The following is an 18933-nucleotide window of genomic DNA, read 5'->3' as shown; positions in this document are numbered from 1 at the left end:
TACAGTCTGTAAACGCTACTCATCATTGGCAAGGGGATTGGACCAGCTGCCTCTGTCTATTCCCAGGCTGCTCCTCCCAGCCCCAGTACCTGCATAGGCCTCTATTAAGGCCTCAGCCTGGGGAGTTGCCAGTCTGGAGCTCCCCAGCTCCTCTTACCCTTCCCCAGCATTATTCTGCTTCAAGTATCCTATTCCCAGGCAGCTAAGTCCTTCTCCCTCCAAGGCTAGCAAGAGACTATGACCCAGTACCTTCCTTAGGCCTTCTTATACTCCCAGCCTTGCCCTGATTGGCTGCCTCAAGCCTGCTCCTGATTGGCTTCTGGGGGAAGCCCTTTCCCAGGGCTGTTTTTAACCCCTTCCACACCAGAGCAGGGTTACTGCCCCACTACAGATGGTTACCTAAGAAATAAACAAAATTGCAATCTAAGACATATGCAGTAGATAGGATTTTGAATTAAGCAGTGTCTCACCCTATTAGATAGTACAAACAGTCCCCCAAGCTTCCATACACAGGCAGACTTCCTTCTTTCCTGCCTGGGACCCCGCTTTCCCAGTTTAGTCTTTGTTCCGAGTATTATGTTGTGTGGAGAGTGAGGTCTCTTGGCGATGTCACTTCCCCTTTTTATAGCTTATTCCATATGGTGGGAATTCCTTTGTACCAAGGCAAGTTCCCAGCCCAGTTTGTGGAAAAATATAGGTACCAAAATGGAGTTCAGTATCATGTGATCTAGTCTCAAGCCCTTGTATGCTCTGAGTCATGGCAGCCATTATCCATAGGCTGACTGAAATGTTCACAGGTGAGGATAACTCTTCCATGGCCCATTGTCTTGTTGATGGGATATTCAACTTGAACAGGCCATTCATAATGTGCTGGCTAAACTGTATGCAAAACTTTGTGGGAGTTACTCAAGTGCAAGCACATTTGAAATATAGATATAGTCAATATTCATAACTCCAGACATAAAAATGATACTTTTATACAAATAGGATAATTGTATTCAGCAAACCATAACTTTTCCATTGATACCTGACATGACATACTTTGTATGAGATGCATCATAATTATGCCCAGCAAGTCATGACCCTGGCATCATGCAACACTAAACAGATGAACATGGTTTGGGCCATTGAGTACAGAGACCTCAGCCAGCTTAGTATATAGCAACAGCCACCATTACAACTATCAGCTTTTATTAAAGATACAGAAAGAAGGAGAAATAGTTAAAGCATTAGTAATGTAAAGTATTAACGCTTCCATTTTAACAAAATCCACGTTCCCTTTTGCTCTAGAGTTTTTATAGGGTCTCCCCCCATTTGACAGACCATTAGATGGTTTTAAAGATGGTAATGACTGTCCTACTGGGGGGAGGAGGGTGTAGGCTTGCGTGGCCGTCCCTCACTGCCAATCTCCAAGGGTGGCTATGCCTCTTCACTATCACGCACCTGCAATGACCATGTGTACAGGGGTAAATTAGCTATCTCTAGGGCTTAAACCCTCAAGCAGGGTAGAGCAGTGAACAGTTCAGGGGCCCAGGCCCTTAGGCAGGGCAGAGCACCAAGCGGTCTAGAACTCCAACCCTCAAGCTGGGTAGAACAGGTAAGGGTCTAGGAGCCTGGCCTTCAGGCAGGGCTGAGTGCCACAACAAAGTCTATGGGGCTCTGGCAAAGGGGGAGCACCCCAACACAATCTAGGGGGCTCCGGCAAAGGATGTGCCCAACAAGTGTAGTCTCCTAACCTAAGGAGTGGGGGAGTACTGCCACCACAGGGGAGGAGTGGTAGGGGAGACACAGGCCCACCCAACTCCACTGCATCCCAGCCCAGGGCCCTAACAGTGGCAGAGGGGCCCACCACTGGGCCAGAGGGGAATCCACCTGCAATATGTTGACCATGTCTCTGGTGGCACCACAGCCAGACGATAGTCTGGTTCCCCTTGGCTGCTTCCTATACTCCCCCTCGGGTGTATTTTCCAAGGGTCATCCTCCATCTCCCCAGGATACACTGTGAGCAGCAGTCCAAGCAACTCTTCAGCATCCAGTGTGTCTGGCCATACGGGTAACTTGGGGCCATCCTTGGGACAGCAGAAGTCTTCTGTGGGCTCCTGCGTCCGCAGCAGGGAGAATGCATCTGCCTCCCTTGACAGCTGCTCCCCAACTAAGCTACAGGGCCCACCTTTTATACTTCCTGTTTCTGTCCCGCCCCTCTGCTTCCAGCATGGAGAGTGTGGCCTTCCAGATTCTGCCCACCAGGGAGTGTCTGGCCACTCCTCACTGTCAATCTCCAAGGGTGGCCATGCCTCTTCTCTACAGGGAGAGAGAGAACAAGTTAGTTGTGATGTTCTGGAGCTGTCACCTGTATTTCACAGGCAGACTTTGCAGCTCCAGAACACCCCTTAACTACACCTATAATTCACCTCCATGGTGTCAGAGATAAGCTGATTCCTCTTTCACACTCAGATCTTAAGTACGTCTCAGTTTTTATGTTGAGAAAATGCAAGGGAATAGTTTCTGCTTCAGAAAGAACTTGGGACAGCTGGTCTGGTCTATAGACATTTGGAGAATGGACTCACCTCATGCTTGTCTCTAGCTTCCTGGAAGCTGCCAGCAGGGACTCCTGGAGCAGCAGAGAGTTGTGGTTAGTGGTACCCAAGGAAGCTGGTTCCATTTCATTTGTCTCATCCACTAGAGAGCTTCACAAACCTGTTGTGGATAGAGAACAAACACCATTCCAGGCTGTCTGAGCCCCACAGAAGAGTCCCTCTTCAGTCTCCCTGTCATCAGCAGTAATATTTGTCCTGCTGCTGGGAAGTCACTTGGCACTTGCTGCTTTCCCATTAGCCAACTGGCTTTGACAACATGGTAATCAGCCCTGAAAAATGTAAACTCTCCTAACTCATGCTGGGGGATGCCCAGGAAATCAATATCAAACTTTGGTGGCTTGTGATTAAATTCCATCTCCAGGACACTGCGTGATGCTCCCAGTGACTGCTGTATTGTTTGTCTATTCCATATACATGTATGGTGCTGCACTTACAATCTCGTCAGAACAGCACATTCTCAGCATGCACCATGATCCAAAGAGATCAGCAACACTGACAAGACCCTTACTGCATATGAACCCTGAGGTGACATGAGGAAGGCACTGGGATAGAATTAAATACCATAACAAGGGAAATATAGTTCCTTAAAATAGATCAGTAACTCCAGAGCAAAGTGACTCTGGCAGCTTGATTACAGGATAAATATCACTTGTAAAATGGGTCATGGAATTCAGCACTGCTATTCAGTGAGATCATTTAGGCCCAACTGCCTGAATGCCTCAAGGACAAGGCTTTCTTGATGAGCAGTACAACTTGGGTATCTAGTTAATAAAGAAAGCCTGTGAGTCTTTATATTAAAAGAGGAATTTAAAAGACCTGCAATCAGCCTTGTTAACTTTCAGAGCAGTGCGTGCACTGCCCTTCTTTTATTTTTCTGTTTTGTAATAGTCTTTTCCCAGAAGTCCCAAAATACATGACTGCATACAAGGGAATGGCGTACAAAGCATATAATCATAGATCCAGTAATACACAGCACCGGATTAACGCAGGGGCTTTAGGGGCTGCAGCCCTGGGCCTCAGGCTAAGGGGGGGCCCTGCAAAAATAAATCCATAATTATATACAATTCAGTGGTCACCAACCTGTGATTGTGATTAACTGGTTAAGCGTGGGGCCTCTGCTAGTCGATTGCGATCTCCGGGCTGCTAAAAGTCCAGCAGAGCAGCAGGGCTCAGGTAGGCTGCCCACCTGCCATAGCTCCACCCTGCTCCTGGAAGCAGACAGCACCTGACACATCTCTATAGCCTCTGATGGGGGAGGGGGACGCAGCTCCACATGATGCTCCCTGCAGCATCCCCAAGGCTTCCGTTGGCCAGGAACCAGCCAATGGGAGCTGTGGGGGCGGCGCTTGCGGGGGCGGGCAGTGTATGGAGACACGCTGTCTGCCTCCCCAGGGATGTACAGAGACGTGCCAGTCATCGGCCGCTTCTGGGAGTGGTGTGGGGCTATGGTAGGCAGGCAGCCTACCTGAGCCCTGCTACACTGCCAGCTTGGAGCCACCTGTGGTAAGTGCTCCTGGCTGGAGCCTGCACCTTGACCCCCTCCTGTACCCTAACCCCCTGCCCCCCAGGTCAGAGTCCCCTCCTGCACCCAAACTCCTTCCCAGACCCTGCACCCCCTCCGTTACCCTAACCCCCTGCCCCTCAGGTCAGAATACCCTCCTGCACCCAAACTCCTTCCCAGACCCTGCCCTCCTCCTGCACCCTAACCCTCTCCCTCAGGTCAGAATCCCCTCCTGCACCTAAACTCCTTCCCAGACCCCGCACTCCCTCCTGTACCCTAACCCCCTGCCCCCCAGGTCAGAATCCCTTCCTGCACCCAAACTCCTTTCCAGACCCCGCACCCCCTCCTGCACCCTAACCCCCTGCCTCAGGTCAGAATCCCCTCCTGCTCCCAAGCTCCTTCCCAGACCCCACACCCCCCTCCTGCACCCTAACCCCCTGCCTCAGGTCAGAATCCCCTCCTGCTCCCAAGCTCCTTTCCAGACCCCGCACCCCCTCCTGCACCCTAACCCCCTGCCTCAGGTCAGAATCCCCTCCTGCTCCCAAGCTCCTTCCCAGACCCCACACCCCCCTCCTGCACCCTAACCCCCTGCCTCAGGTCAGAATCCCCTCCTGCTCCCAAGCTCCTTCCCAGACCCCACACCCCCTCCTGCACCCTAACCCCCTGCCTCAGGTCAGAATCCCCTCCTGCTCCCAAACTCCTTCCCAGACCCCACACCCCCTCTTGCACCCCAACCCCCTGCCCCAGGTCAGAATCCCCTCCTGCACCCAAACTCCTTCCCAAATCCCGCACCCCCTCCTGCACCCTAACTCCCTGCCCCCCAGGTCAGAATCCACTCCTGCACCTCCTTGTTTAGGAAGGCAGAGAGTAATTATTGGGGCTAAAATTACCCAAGATAGATATGCCCTTTAAGAACCTCCCACTGCACAGGGATTACAAGAACCAATCATACTGTTCCACATTAGACATTACTAGTTAAACTGAAGAAGATGGGGATTAATATGAGAATTGAAAGGTAGATAAGGAACTGGATAAAGGGGAGACTACAACAGGTCATACCAAAAGGTGAACTGTAAGGCCTGAGGGAGGTTGCTAATGGAGTTCCTTAGAGATTGGTCTTGGGACCAAACTTAACATTTTAATTCATGACCTTGACACAAAAATTGGGAGCATGCTAATAAAAATTGAGGATGACACAAATTGGGAGGTATTGCCAATAAGGAGGAGGACTGGAATATCAAACAAGAAGATTTGGATGACCTTGAAAACTGGAATAATAGAAATGGGATGAAATGTAATAGTGCAAGGTCATACACTTAAGAACTAACCACAAGAATTTTTGCTAGAAACTTGGGACGTATCAGTTGGAAGGGAGAGAGGAGGAGAAAGACCTGGGTATACTGGTTGACTACAAGGTGCCAATGTGATGCAGCCTTGAAAAAGGCTAATGCAGTCCTAGGATGCATCAGGCGAGGTATTTCTGGTAGAGATAGGGAAGTGTTATTGCCATTATACAATGCACTGGTGAGACTTCGTTTGGAATAGTATGTGCAATTCTGGTTTCCCATGTTGAAGAAAGATGAATTCAAACTGGAACAGGTGCAGAGAAGGGCTGCTAGGATGATCCAAGGAATGCAAAAGCTACCTTATGAGAGAAAACTCAAATAGCCTGGCTTGTTTAGCCTAACCAAACAAAGGCTGAGGGGAGATATGATTGCTTTCTATAAATACATCAGAGTGATAAATACTAGGAGGGAGAGGAGTTTTTTAAGTGCCAATGCCGATATAAGAACAAATAGATATAAACTGGCCATCAACAAGTTTAGGCTTGAAATTAGACAAAGGATTCTAATCACCAGAAGAGTGAAGTTCTGGAACAGCCTTTCAAGGGAAGCAGTGGGGTGTAAAAATCCTAACTGGCTTCAAGACTGAGCTTGATAAATTTATGGAGGGGATGGGATAATGACACTGCCTTACAATGGCATGTGGCCTATCTGTGACTAAGGGTATGTCTACACTATGAAATTAAGTCAAATTTATAGAAGTTGGTTTTTTAGAAATCATTTTTATGTAGTCAATTGTGTGTGTCCCCACACAAAATGCTCTAAGTGCATTAAGTGCATTAACTCAGCGGAATGCTTCCACAGTACCAACGCTTGCTTCGACTTCCGGAGTGTTGCACTGTGGGTAGCTATTCCACAGTTCCCGCAGTCTCCGGCACCCATTGGAATTCTGGGTTGAGATTCCAATGCCTGATGGGGCAAAACACATTGTCACGTGTGGTTCTGGGTACATATCGTCAGGCCCTCCCTCCCTCCCTCCGTGAAAGCAAGGGCAGACAATCGTTTTGCGCCTTTTTTCTTGAATTACCTGTGCAGACGCCATACCATGGAGCCCGCTCAGCTCACTGTCACCGTATGTCTCCTGGGTGCTGGCAGACGTGGTACAGTACAGCAGCAGCAACCCATTGCCTTGTGGCAGCAGAAAGTGCAATAGGCCTGAAAACCAATGTCATGGTGTCCGAAGTGCTCCTGGCCGCCTCGGTAAGGTCGGTCAGGAGCGCCTGGGCAGACATGGGCGCAGGGACTAAATTAGGAGTGACTCGAACACATCATTCTCTTTAGTCCTGCAGGCAGTCCTATTGTACCATCGTATGGTGAGCAGCCAGGAGATGTGGATGGCTTGCAGTCCTACTGCACTGTCTGCTGCCAGCCAAAGATGTAAAAGATAGATGGAGTGGATCAAAACAAGAAATAGACCAGATTTGTTTTGTATTCATTTGCTCCCCCCCTCCATGAAATCAATGGCCAACAATCGTTTTGGTGAGGTCTGTCAGGGGCACCTTGAAAACTTTAATGGAGATTCAGTCCTGCCTGAAATACCAGAGGGAGGGATAGCTTAGTGGGTTGAGCATTGGCCTGCTAAACCCAGGGATTTGAGTTAAATCCTTGAGGGGGCCATTCTGTGTGACAGTTGTTTTTGTTTCTCCTTGATGTAAAGCCACTCCCTTCGTTGATTTTAATTCCCTGTAAGCCAATTCTGTAAGCCATGTCATCAGTCGCCCCTACCTCCGTCAGAGCAACAACAGACAATCGTTCCGTGCCTTTTTTCTGTGAGGACGCCATACTACGGCAAGCATGGAGCCCACTCAAAGCACTTTGGCAATTAGGAGCACATTAAACACCACGCGCGTTATCCAGCAGTATATGCAGCACCAGAACCTGGCAAAGCAAAACCAGGCGAGTAGGCAATGTCAGCGTGGTGACGAGAGTGATGAGGACATGGACACAGACTTCTCTCAAAGCATGGGCCCTGGCAATGCAGGCATCATGGTGCTAATGGGGTAGGTTCATGCAGTGGAACGCTGAATCTGGTCCCGGGAAACAAGTACAGACTGGTGGGACCGCATAGTGTTGCAGGTCTGGGACAATTCTGAGTGGCTGCGGAACTTTCGCATGTGTAAGGGCACTTTCATGGAACTTTGTGACTTGCTTTCTCCTGCCCTGAAGCACATCAATACCAAGATGAGAGCAGCCCTCACAGTAGAGAAGCAAGTGGCGAGAGCCCTGTGGAAGCTTGCGATGCCAGACAGCTACTGGTCACTCAGGAATCAATTTGGAGTGGGCAAATCTATTGTGGGGGCTGCTGTGATGCAAGTAGCCAATGCAATCAAAGATCTGCTGATATCAAGGGTAGTGACCCTGGGAAATGTGCAGGTCATAGTGGATGGCTTTGCTACAATGGGATTCCCTAATTGTGGTGGGCCATAGACAGAACCCGTATCCCTATCTTGGCATCGGAGCACCAAGCCAGCAAGTACACAAACCGCAAGGTGTACTTTTCAGTAGTGCTGCAAGCACTGGTGGATCACAAGGGACGTTTCACCAACATCAACGTGGGATGGACGGGAAAGGTACATGATGCTCGCATCGTCAGGAACTCTGGTCTGTTTCAAAAGCTGCAGGAAGGGACTTTCTTCCCAGACCAGAAAATAACTGTTGGGGATGTTGAAATGCCTATAGTTATCCTTGGGGCCCCAGCCTACCCCTTAATGCCATGGCTCATGAAGCCATACACAGGCAGCCTGGACAGTAGTCAGGAACTGTTCAACTACGGGCTGAGCAAGTGCAGAATGGTGGTAGAATGTGCATTTGGACGTTTAAAAGCGCGCTGGCGCAGTTTACTGACTCGGTTAGACCTCAGCAAAACCAATATTCCCACTGTTATTACTGCTTACTGTGTGCTCCACAATATCTGTGATAGTAAGGGGGAGACGTTTATGGTGGGGTGGGAGGTTAAGGCAAATCACATGGCTTCTGGTTCCTGGCTGTCGGGAAAACCGGTTTCTCCGCTTGTTTGCTGTGAGCTATCTACAACCTCATCATCATCATCTTCCTCGTCCCCATAACCTGCTTCCGTGTTGCCTCCATCTCCATTGAAGGAGTCAAACAACACAGCTGGGGTAGTGGTGGCTGAACCCTCTAAAATGGCATGCAGCTCATCATAGAAGCAACATGTTTGGGGCTCTGACCTGGAGCAGCCGTTCGCCTCTCTGGTTTTCTGGTAGGCTTGCCTCAGCTCCTTAAGTTTCATGCGGCACTGCTTCATGTCCCTGTTATGGCCTCTTTTCAGAATAGCAGCCATGTTAGTCTGTATTCACAAAAAGAAAAGGAGTACTTGTGGCACCTTAGAGACTAACAAATTTATTTGAGCACAAGCTTTCATGAGCTACAGCTCACTTCATCTGATGCATCCAATGAACTGAGCCGTAGCTCACGAAAGCTTGTGCTCAAATAAATTTGTTAGTCTCTAAGGTGCCACAAGTACTCTTTTTCTTTTTGTTATGGCCTCTGTCCTTCATGCCCTGGGAGATTTTCACAAATGTTTTGGCATTTCAAAAACTGGAATGTAGTTCTGATAGCACAGATTCCTCTCCCCATACAGTGATCCCGTACCTCCCATTCGGTCCATGCTGGAGCTCTTTTGCGATTCTGGGACTCCATCATGGTCACCTTTGCTGATGAGCTCTGCATAGTCACCTCTGCTGATGAGCTCTGCACTCACCTGCAGCTTGCCACGCTGGCCAAACAGGAAATGAGATTCAAAAGTTTGCAGACCTTTTCCTGTCTACCTGACCAATGCATATGAGTTGAGAGTGCTGTCCAGAGCAGTCACAATGGAGCACTCTGGGATAGCTCCTGGAGGCCAATACCATGTAATTGCATCCACAGTACCCCAAATTCGATCCGGCAAGGCTGATTTCAGCGCTAATCCCCTTGTCGGGGGTGGAGTAAGGAAATAGATTTTAAGAGTCCTTTAAGTCAAAAAAAAGGGCTTCATCGTGTGGACGGGTGCAGGGTTAAATCAATTTAATGCTGCTAAATTTGACCTCAACGCCTAGTGTAGACCAGGGCTAAGAGTAGCAAAAATCCCCAGGAGCTGGAGATGGGATGTTAGAGGGGAAGGGCTCTGAGGTACTACAAAGAATTCTTTCCAGGTGGGTGGGTGGATGGGTTGGGCATCTTGCCACAAACTCAGGGTTTAATTGATCGCCATATTTGGGGTTGGGAAGGAATTTTCACCTGGATCAGATTGGCAGAGACCCTGGGGTTTCTGTCTTCCTCTGCAGCATGGGGCATGTGTCACTTGCTGGTTCAAACAAGAGTAAATGGTGGATTCTCTGTAATTTGAAGTCTTTAAATCATGATGTGAAGACTTCATTAACTCTGGCAGAGACTAGGGGTCTATTACTGGAGTGGATGGGTGAGGTTCTGTGGCCTGTGATGTGTAGGTGATCAGACTCAATTATCACAAGGGATCCCTTTGGCCTTAAAGTCCATGAGACCCCTAGCACACTGGTTCAGGACTGAGGGAAGAGGATCCTCTGCAGAACCACTATTCCCTACAACATCTGACTTTTCCTTGAAGGTCTCCCATCCAGCTACTTCCCTCACTTGAAGCTGCATTCCTTTATAAGAAGATCACAGAATGAGTGGTAAAGGGCTGAGGATACTAACAGAGCCTGTACAATATTCAGATAATTTCCATCTTTCAAGCATCAGCATTTTGATTCTTAAAGAAACTCTTGGCATAAATGTTCCTTGCATTCAATGCTTTGGCAAAGACCTCTAGTAAGAGGCACATAAGTCAAGAATGGACAACTCTGTGGAGTGCTGATCATGCATGGCCCCTTTCCCAAACCTTATGCACAAGAGGACTTTCCACAATAATGTGAATTAAATTAGCCATTGTCATTCCCCAGGGCCAACTATGTCATTAAGCCTCATTATTCCTGCTTTTGCCTCCCCAGCCAGTCTGAAAATGTCCAGGAAGTTTCTGCGCCAAGTTCAGCAGCTGTTAACTTTGTTCATGAGCTTTACTGCTTTGTCTCTGTGGTGTTCATCTGGGAAGTGAGCTAGAAAGAGTGCATACAGAGCAGTAAAATGGTTTAAAAGATTCTAATGTTCTGAGCAGTTTGGATGAATGTGAGACTACTGGATCGACTTCCAAAACAAATAGATGGGACTAATCAAGGGACCCCTTGTGGACTGGCTCCCGTTAGAGCAACTTCTGTCACATGATCATCTGGAACAGATGTGAATCTATTGAGCTTTCGTTAGTAGGGTTTGGTCTAAGCCAGGAGTCAGCAACCTGTGGCACGTGTGCCAAAGGCCGTACATGATCTGATTTTTGGTGGCACTCTGCTGCCTGCCAGGGTCCCGGCCACCGGCCCCGCTCAGCCTGCTGCCTGCCTGGATGATTGGAACCTCAGGCAGGCAGTGGCCTGAGTGGGGCTGTCAGCCAGGACCCCAGCTGGCAGGAGCTGGCGGACGGAACCACAGACTGGCAGCAGGCTGAGCGGGGTTGGCAAATGGGACCCCGCCTGGCAGGGGCTGGTGGATGGAACCCCAGACTGGCAGCAGGCTGAGCAGCTCAGCCCGCTGCTGGCCTGGGGTCCCGGCCGCCAGCCCTGCTCAGCCCGCTGCCAGTCTGGGGTTCTGTCCGCTGGCTCCTGTAAATGTAAAATGTATAATTGGCACACCAAACCTTAAATTAATGAAGACTTGGCATGTCACTCTTCAAAGGTTGCCGACCCCTGGTCTAAGCTAAACCTGGATCTTCCCAAAGTTTGGGGTGTTTGGTTCTGGTCTTCTCTATTCTGCAGTCTTTCCTTCCTTCAAAAAGCTCTGGAAGACCCATACATTCTTTAAAGCACTTTTGTTGTCAGAGGCACTGACTTTCAAATGTGCTGGGGGGTGCTTGACCTTCACTGTGCCCCAGGTCCCGCCCCCACACCTCCCCTTCCCTCAAAACCCACCTCCCCTGAGCATGCCCTGCCCCCGCTCCTCCCTCTCTCCACCAGCACCCCCCATATGCCACAGAATAGCTGATCTGCAGTGGGCAGGAGGTGCTGGGAGAGAGGGGGAGAAGATGATCGGTGGGGCTGCTGGCAGGGTGGGAGGCACTTGGGGGGAGGGGGAGGAGATGAACGGGGGGCTGCCAGTGGGTGCTCAGCAACCACCATTTTTTTTCTGTCAGTGCTCCAGCCCCAGAGCACCCAACAGGCTGACCAGATAGCAAGTGTGAGAAATTGAGACAGTAGGTGGGGGGTAATAGGAGCCTATATAAGAAAAAGCCCCAAATATCGGGACTGTCCCTATAAAATTGGGACATCTGGTCACCCTACATCCACAGAGTCAGTGCCTATGCCTGTTGTATCTGTGGCTGGCCATCCTGTTGCTTTATCTAGCTTAGGAAAAGTGGATGAGATTGAGTCTGAGTTCGCTAACACAGCTCTCTGACCTGACAAGCTCAATTGAAGTAAAATGTGTTAGCCTGTATCTATCCTAAGAAAAAAGGCAGAGTTTAGGCAGGGGTACTGAGAGCCATTGAACCAAGCTGTAAACCCTGTATATAAGGGAAACCACTTCAAGCCGGGGATGCGGCAGCACCCCCCAGCACCCTTAGCTCCAGCACCTCTGAGTTTAGGTGAGGGTTGGCTAGCATGTGTTAGCTAATTCCAACCCAATCTCAACCAATTTCCCTAGCGCAGTCAAACCCTGTGTTTGTCCCTTTCTGTACGGGACCTACACATGCTCTGTAAATAATAGGTTTCAGAGTAGCAGCCGTGTTAGTCTGTATTCGCAAAAAGAAAAGGAGTACTTGTGGCACCTTAGAGACTAACAAATTTATTAGAGCATAAGCTTTCGTGAGCTACAGCTCACTTCATCGGATGCATTTGGTGGAAAAAACAGAGGAGAGATTTATATACACACACACAGAGAACATGAAACAATGGGTTTATCATACACACTGTAAGGAGAGTGATCACTTAAGATAAGCCATCACCAACAGCAGGGGGGGGAAAGGAGGAAAACCTTTCATGGTGACAAGCAGGTAGGCTAATTCCAGCAGTTAACAAGAATATCAGAGGAACAGTGGGGGGTGGGGTGGGAGGGAGAAATACCATGGGGAAATAGTTTTACTTTGTGTAATGACTCATCCATTCCCAGTCTCTATTCAAGCCTAAGTTAATTGTATCCAGTTTGCAAATTAATTCCAATTCAGCAGTCTCTCGTTGGAGTCTGTTTTTGAAGCTTTTTTGTTGAAGTATAGCCACTCTTAGGTCTGTGATCGAGTGACCAGAGAGATTGAAGTGTTCTCCAACTGGTTTTTGAATGTTATAATTCTTGACGTCTGATTTGTGTCCATTCATTCTTTTACGTAGAGACTGTCCAGTTTGGCCAATGTACATGGCAGAGGGGCATTGCTGGCACATGATGGCATATATCACATTGGTAGATGCGCAGGTGAACGAGCCTCTGATAGTGTGGCTGATGTGATTAGGCCCTATGATGGTATCCCCTGAATAGATATGTGGACAGAGTTGGCAACGGGCTTTGTTGCAAGGATAGGTTCCTGGGTTAGTGGTTCTGTTGTGTGGTGTGTGGTTGCTGGTGAGTATTTGCTTCAGATTGGGGGGCTGTCTGTAAGCAAGGAACACCTACAAGATCTCTATCATGCATTCCTACAACTACAATACCCACCTGCTGAAGTGAAGAAACAGATTGACAGAGCCAAAAGAGTACCCAGAAGTCACCTACTACAGGACAGGCCCAACAAAGAAAACAACAGAACGCCACTAGCCATCACCTTCAGCCCCCAACTAAAACCTCTCCAACCCATCATCAAGGATCTACAACCTATCCTGAAGGACGAGCCATCGCTCTCTCAGATCTTGGGAGACAGACCAGTCCTTGCTTACAGACAGCCCCCCAATCTGAAGCAAATACTCACCAGCAACCACACACCACACAACAGAACCACTAACCCAGGAACCTATCCTTGCAACAAAGCCCGTTGCCAACTCTGTCCACATATCTATTCAGGGGATACCATCATAGGGCCTAATCACATCAGCCACACTATCAGAGGCTCGTTCATCTGCGCATCTACCAATGTGATATATGCCATCATGTGCCAGCAATGCCCCTCTGCCATGTACATTGGCCAAACTGGACAGTCTCTACGTAAAAGAATGAATGGACACAAATCAGACGTCAAGAATTATAACATTCAAAAACCAGTTGGAGAACACTTCAATCTCTCTGGTCACTCGATCACAGACCTAAGAGTGGCTATACTTCAACAAAAAAGCTTCAAAAACAGACTCCAACGAGAGACTGCTGAATTGGAATTAATTTGCAAACTGGATACAATTAACTTAGGCTTGAATAGAGACTGGGAATGGATGAGTCATTACACAAAGTAAAACTATTTCCCCATGGTATTTCTCCCTCCCACCCCACCCCCCACTGTTCCTCTGATATTCTTGTTAACTGCTGGAATTAGCCTACCTGCTTGTCACCATGAAAGGTTTTCCTCCTTTCCCCCCCCTGCTGTTGGTGATGGCTTATCTTAAGTGATCACTCTCCTTGGTGTGTATGATAAACCCATTGTTTCATGTTCTCTGTGTGTGTGTATATAAATCTCTCCTCTGTTTTTTCCACCAAATGCATCCGATGAAGTGAGCTGTAGCTCACGAAAGCTTATGCTCTAATAAATTTGTTAGTCTCTAAGGTGCCACTAGTACTCCTTTTCTTTCTGTAAATAATAGTAATAAATGGCAGCCAACTTAGAGCAAAGAAATATTCTACCAGTGCTCAGTACCAAGCAGAGATCCTAAGAGAGACACTCTTGATTAAAAGAGTTTTAGCCATTTGGTTTCATTTCAAGACTTTCCTTTCATAGTGTAACATTCTCCATTTATTAGTTCTCGGTGATTTTGATATCAAATTTGCTCAGTTTACAAATAAAAAGATGGTTTCTGTACCTGCCAGGACCACAGATTCCCCCTGGGTTCTGAGGATCAATTTGCATTCTTTCTGACTTGTGCATCATCACTGGGAATAATGCCTAATGCTGCCTCGGTGACACCTGTGCAAACCTCTTGTCTTTAGTGGCAACTACTTGTGACACTCTTGTCCCCAGAGAGATGGTATGTGTGCAACTGGGGGATAGAATTTAGTTACACAGGTGACTTTGTCAATGGATTATAGGGCCCAATCCAATTGATTCCAGTGGGGTTGTATGGGCCCTGGAGTTACCAACAATAAAGATTCTGCAATCTGAACTGTGGTAGCAATTCTCTTGATAGTTTGTAAGCAAGAAAAGACTTCAGTTCCCTCTCCCAGAGTGGGGTTGGGTCTGCAGGGCTGACAGCGGTAAAAAGGAGTATAATTTGACTTGCTTTCTCTATGTAAGCAGGGGCCATTTTTACACACACATTATTTGGTGCAGAACTGCACTGTAAGGGGCTGCAGTCCTGGTCTGAGCACTGGCTTCCATTAACAAAGGATATCCGTGTGATCCCAGAAGTAAACTCCTAAACTTAACAAACATCGGTTGCAGCGCTTAGCTCAGGGGTGGCCAAACCGTGGCTCCGGAGCCACATGTGGCTCTTCAGAAGTTAATATGCGGCTCCTTGTATCGGCACCGACCGCGGGGCTGGAGCCACAGGTGCCAACTTTCCAATGTGCTGAGGGGTGCTCGCTACTCAATCCCTGACTCTGCCACAGGCCCAGCCCCCACTCCACCCCTTCCCGCCCCCTCCCCTGAGCCTGCCGTGCCCTCACTCCTCCCCCTCCTCCCCAGAGCCTCCTGCATGCCACGAAACAGCTGATCAGGAGGCGCTGGGAGCAGGAGGGATGGAGCTGATGGGTGGGGTGGGATGGCTGTTGACATATTACAGGTTTCAGAGTAGCAGCCATGTTAGTCTGTATTCGCAAAAAGAAAAGGAGTACTTGTGGCACCTTAGAGACTAACAAATTTATTTGAGCATAAGCTTTCGTGAGCTACAGCTCACTTCATCGGATGCATTCGGTGGAAAAAAACGAATGTTTTTTCGTGAACTTGGGTTCACTGTATGAGCAAGAGGCCTATTTATACACTCACAGGAAGAGTGCTTAGGTTGCACGGAAATCTTCAATGACATGATGTTCATGTTGACATACTGTAATAAGCAGGCCCATCAAATGGCATTGGAAGGCCACTGGATAGGATCATAACTGAATTAACTGGATAATGTGTTGTGAAAAAGGAAAAAAAAGAAGTCCTAAGCAATTAATTAACTAGCGAAAGCAAAATGGAGATAATTCTATCTCCTTTCTCTGGGCTACAGAAGATCATGAGTTCATTTCCATAACAATGCTGTCTGCCTGTGTAAGTGCAATGTCCTAAGCACCACATTTGAAATACAATTATCAGGGAACTAAAGCTTTCATAATTGATAATAACTGTGTTGTTAGTGCCTGACAAGCTGGCAATATGTGAGTAATTATCTAATTAACCAATTAACCTCAACCCAGCAGAAATGATGAAGGGGAATTGACACATTCCTCCTGCTTTATTAAGATTCTGTCCATTTCCCAGTGGACTTTTGCAGAACAAGATGAGGAGACATATTCAAGCACTGTTGCCTAGTGTCAGATTTGAGTGACTGCTCAGAGACATGGCATCAAGTCGCCTCAGGAAGATCAGACTGGATATACCCCACATGACCAAGGCTCTCTCGTCATAGCAATACTGAGCCTATTCACAAAGGAGGGGGACATTAGCCTTGGTTTTGTGGTATAGAAGAACACTGAGGTCCCAATCCTGTGAGGTGCTGAGCAGGGCTTGTTTTTAAAAAACACTCCTATTTTTTTTGCAAAAAACGTTGAAGAAAACAATTTTCATTTCTGTAAAAATGTTTCACAAGGGTTTTTCAAGGAAAAAAATTGAAATGAAACAAAATGAAAAAAATTATAAAGGTTTGGGGGTTTTTTTCCTGCAACTTTCCCTCTTTTACTTTTTTCCCCTTAGAGGAAAAAATTTCCCCTCTCTTTTCCAATGGAGGAAAAAGTAAAAAATAGAAAGTGAGGGGAAAAAACTCAGAGAGACCAAACCAAACATTTTCTACTGAAAATTTTCATCAAGCAAAATTTTGACTGAAAATAATTTTTTTGAAAAAATTTTTATTTTTTGTCAAAAGCCATTTTCCCTCACGAAATATATGCCAACAAATGTTCCTCCCCCATATATAGTGCTGAACACCTGCTGCAAGATGCTCCCGTTGGAGCTGAGTGTGACAGGCACCGTACTGAGTTAGACTTTAAATGCATTGCACCAAATGAAGTTCTAATCTTCTTGGGTACAGCTCTTAGGGTATGTCTATACTATGAAATTAGGTCGAATTTATAGAAGTCGGTTTTGTAGAGAGCATTTTTATACAGTCGAGTGTGTGTGTCCCCACACAAATGCTCTAAGTCCATGTAGTCGTCGGAGTGTGTCCACAGTACCGAGGCAACCGTCAACTTCTGGAGCTTTGCACTGTGGGTAGCTATCCCACAGTTTCCGCAGTCTACACCACCCATTTGAATTCTGGGTAGAAATCCCAGTGCCTGATGGGGCTAAAACATTGTCGCGAGTGGTTCTGGGTACATATCATCAGGCCCCTGTTCCCTCCCTCCCTCCATAAAAACAAGGGCAGACAATCATTTTGCGCCTTTTTTCTTGAGTTACCTGTGCAGACGCCATACCACGGCAAGCATGGAGCCCGCTCAGCTAACCGTCACCATATGTCTCCTGGGTGTTGGCAGACATGATACTGCATTGCTACACAGCCACAGTTTATTGCCTTTTGGCAGCAGACTGCGTAGTATGATTGGTAGCCGTCATTGATGTAGTCCTGGGTGCTCTTTTAGCCGGGCGCCTGGGCAAACAGGGGAGTGACACAGCCAGGTCATTTCCCTTGTTTTGTCTCATGGCGATTGAGTCCTACTGGCAGTGCACTTTCTTTTAATCTGCAGCCAGCAGAAGATGATGGCCAGCAGTCATACTGCACCATCTTCTGCTGAGCACCCAGGAGGTGACAATGGCTAGCGGTCGTACTGCACAGTCTGCCGCCAGCAAGATGTATAAAGATAGATGAAGTGGCTCAAAACAAGAAATAGACCAGATTTGTTTTGTATTCATTTTTTCCTCCCTCCCTCTGTGAAATCAACAGCCTGCTAAACCCAGTTTTGAGTTCTATCCTTGAGGTTTGGAGTTCTATCCTTGGGGCGGCCATTCAGTTTCTCACAAAGCCACCCCCTTTGTTGATTTTATTTCCCTGTAAGCCAACCCTGTAAGCCATGTCGTCAGTCGCCCCTCCCTCCGTCAGGCAACAGCAGACAATTGTTCTGCGCCTTTTTTCTGTGCAGACGCTATACCATGGCAAGCATAGAGCCAGCTCAGATCACTTTGGCAATTAGGAGCACATTAAACACCACACGCATTATCCAGCAGAATATGCAGCACCAGAACCTGGCAAAGCAAAACCGTGCAAGTAGGTGATGTCAGCGCGGTGATGAGAGTGATGAGGACATGGACACAGACTTCTCTCAAAGCACGGGCCCTGGCAATGTGGGCATCAAGGTGCTAATGGGGCAGGCTCATGCGGTGGAACGCCGATTCTGGGCCCGGGAAACAAGCACAGACTGGTGAGACCGCATAGTATTGCAGATCTGGGACGATTCCCAGTGGCAGCAAAACTTTCGCATGCGTAAGGGCACTTTCATGGAACTTTGTGGCTTGCTTTCCCCTGCCCTGAGGCGCAAGAATACCAAGATGAGAGCAGCCCTCACAGTTAAGAACTGAGTGGCAATAGCCCTGTGGAAGCTTGCAACGCCAGACAGCTACTGGTCACTCAGGAATCAATTTGGAGTGGGCAAATCTATTGTGGGGGCTGCTGTGATGCAAGTAGCCAACGCAATCAAAGATCTGCTGATATCAAGGGTAGTGATGCTGGGAAATGTGCAGGTCATAGTGGATGGCTTTGCTGCAATGGGATTCCCTAACTGTGGTGGGCCATAGACGGAACCCATATCCCTATCTTGGCATCGGAGCACCAAGCCAGCAAGTACATAAATCACAAGGGGTACTTTTCAATAGTGCTGCAAGCACCGGTGGATCACAAGGGACATTTCACCAACATCAACATGGAATGGCTGGGAAAGGTACATGACGCTCGCATCTTCAGGAACTCTGGTCTGTTTCAAAAACTGCAGGAAGGGACTTTCTTCCCAGACCAGAAAATAACTGTTGGGGATGTTGAAATGCCTATAGTTATCCTTGGGGACCCCTACCTCTTAATGCCATGGTTCATGAAGCCATACATAGGCAGCCTGGAGAGTAGTCAGGAGCTGTTTAACTACAGGCTGAGCAAGTCCAGAATTGTGGTAGAATGTGCATTTGGACATTTAAAAGCGCGCTGGAGCAGTTTATTGACTTGGTTAGACCTCAGCGAAACCAATA

Source organism: Dermochelys coriacea, chromosome 9 (genome assembly GCF_009764565.3).
Source record: "Dermochelys coriacea isolate rDerCor1 chromosome 9, rDerCor1.pri.v4, whole genome shotgun sequence".
Taxonomy (NCBI): Eukaryota; Metazoa; Chordata; order Testudines; family Dermochelyidae; genus Dermochelys; species Dermochelys coriacea.
This window is presented reverse-complemented; position numbering follows the sequence as displayed.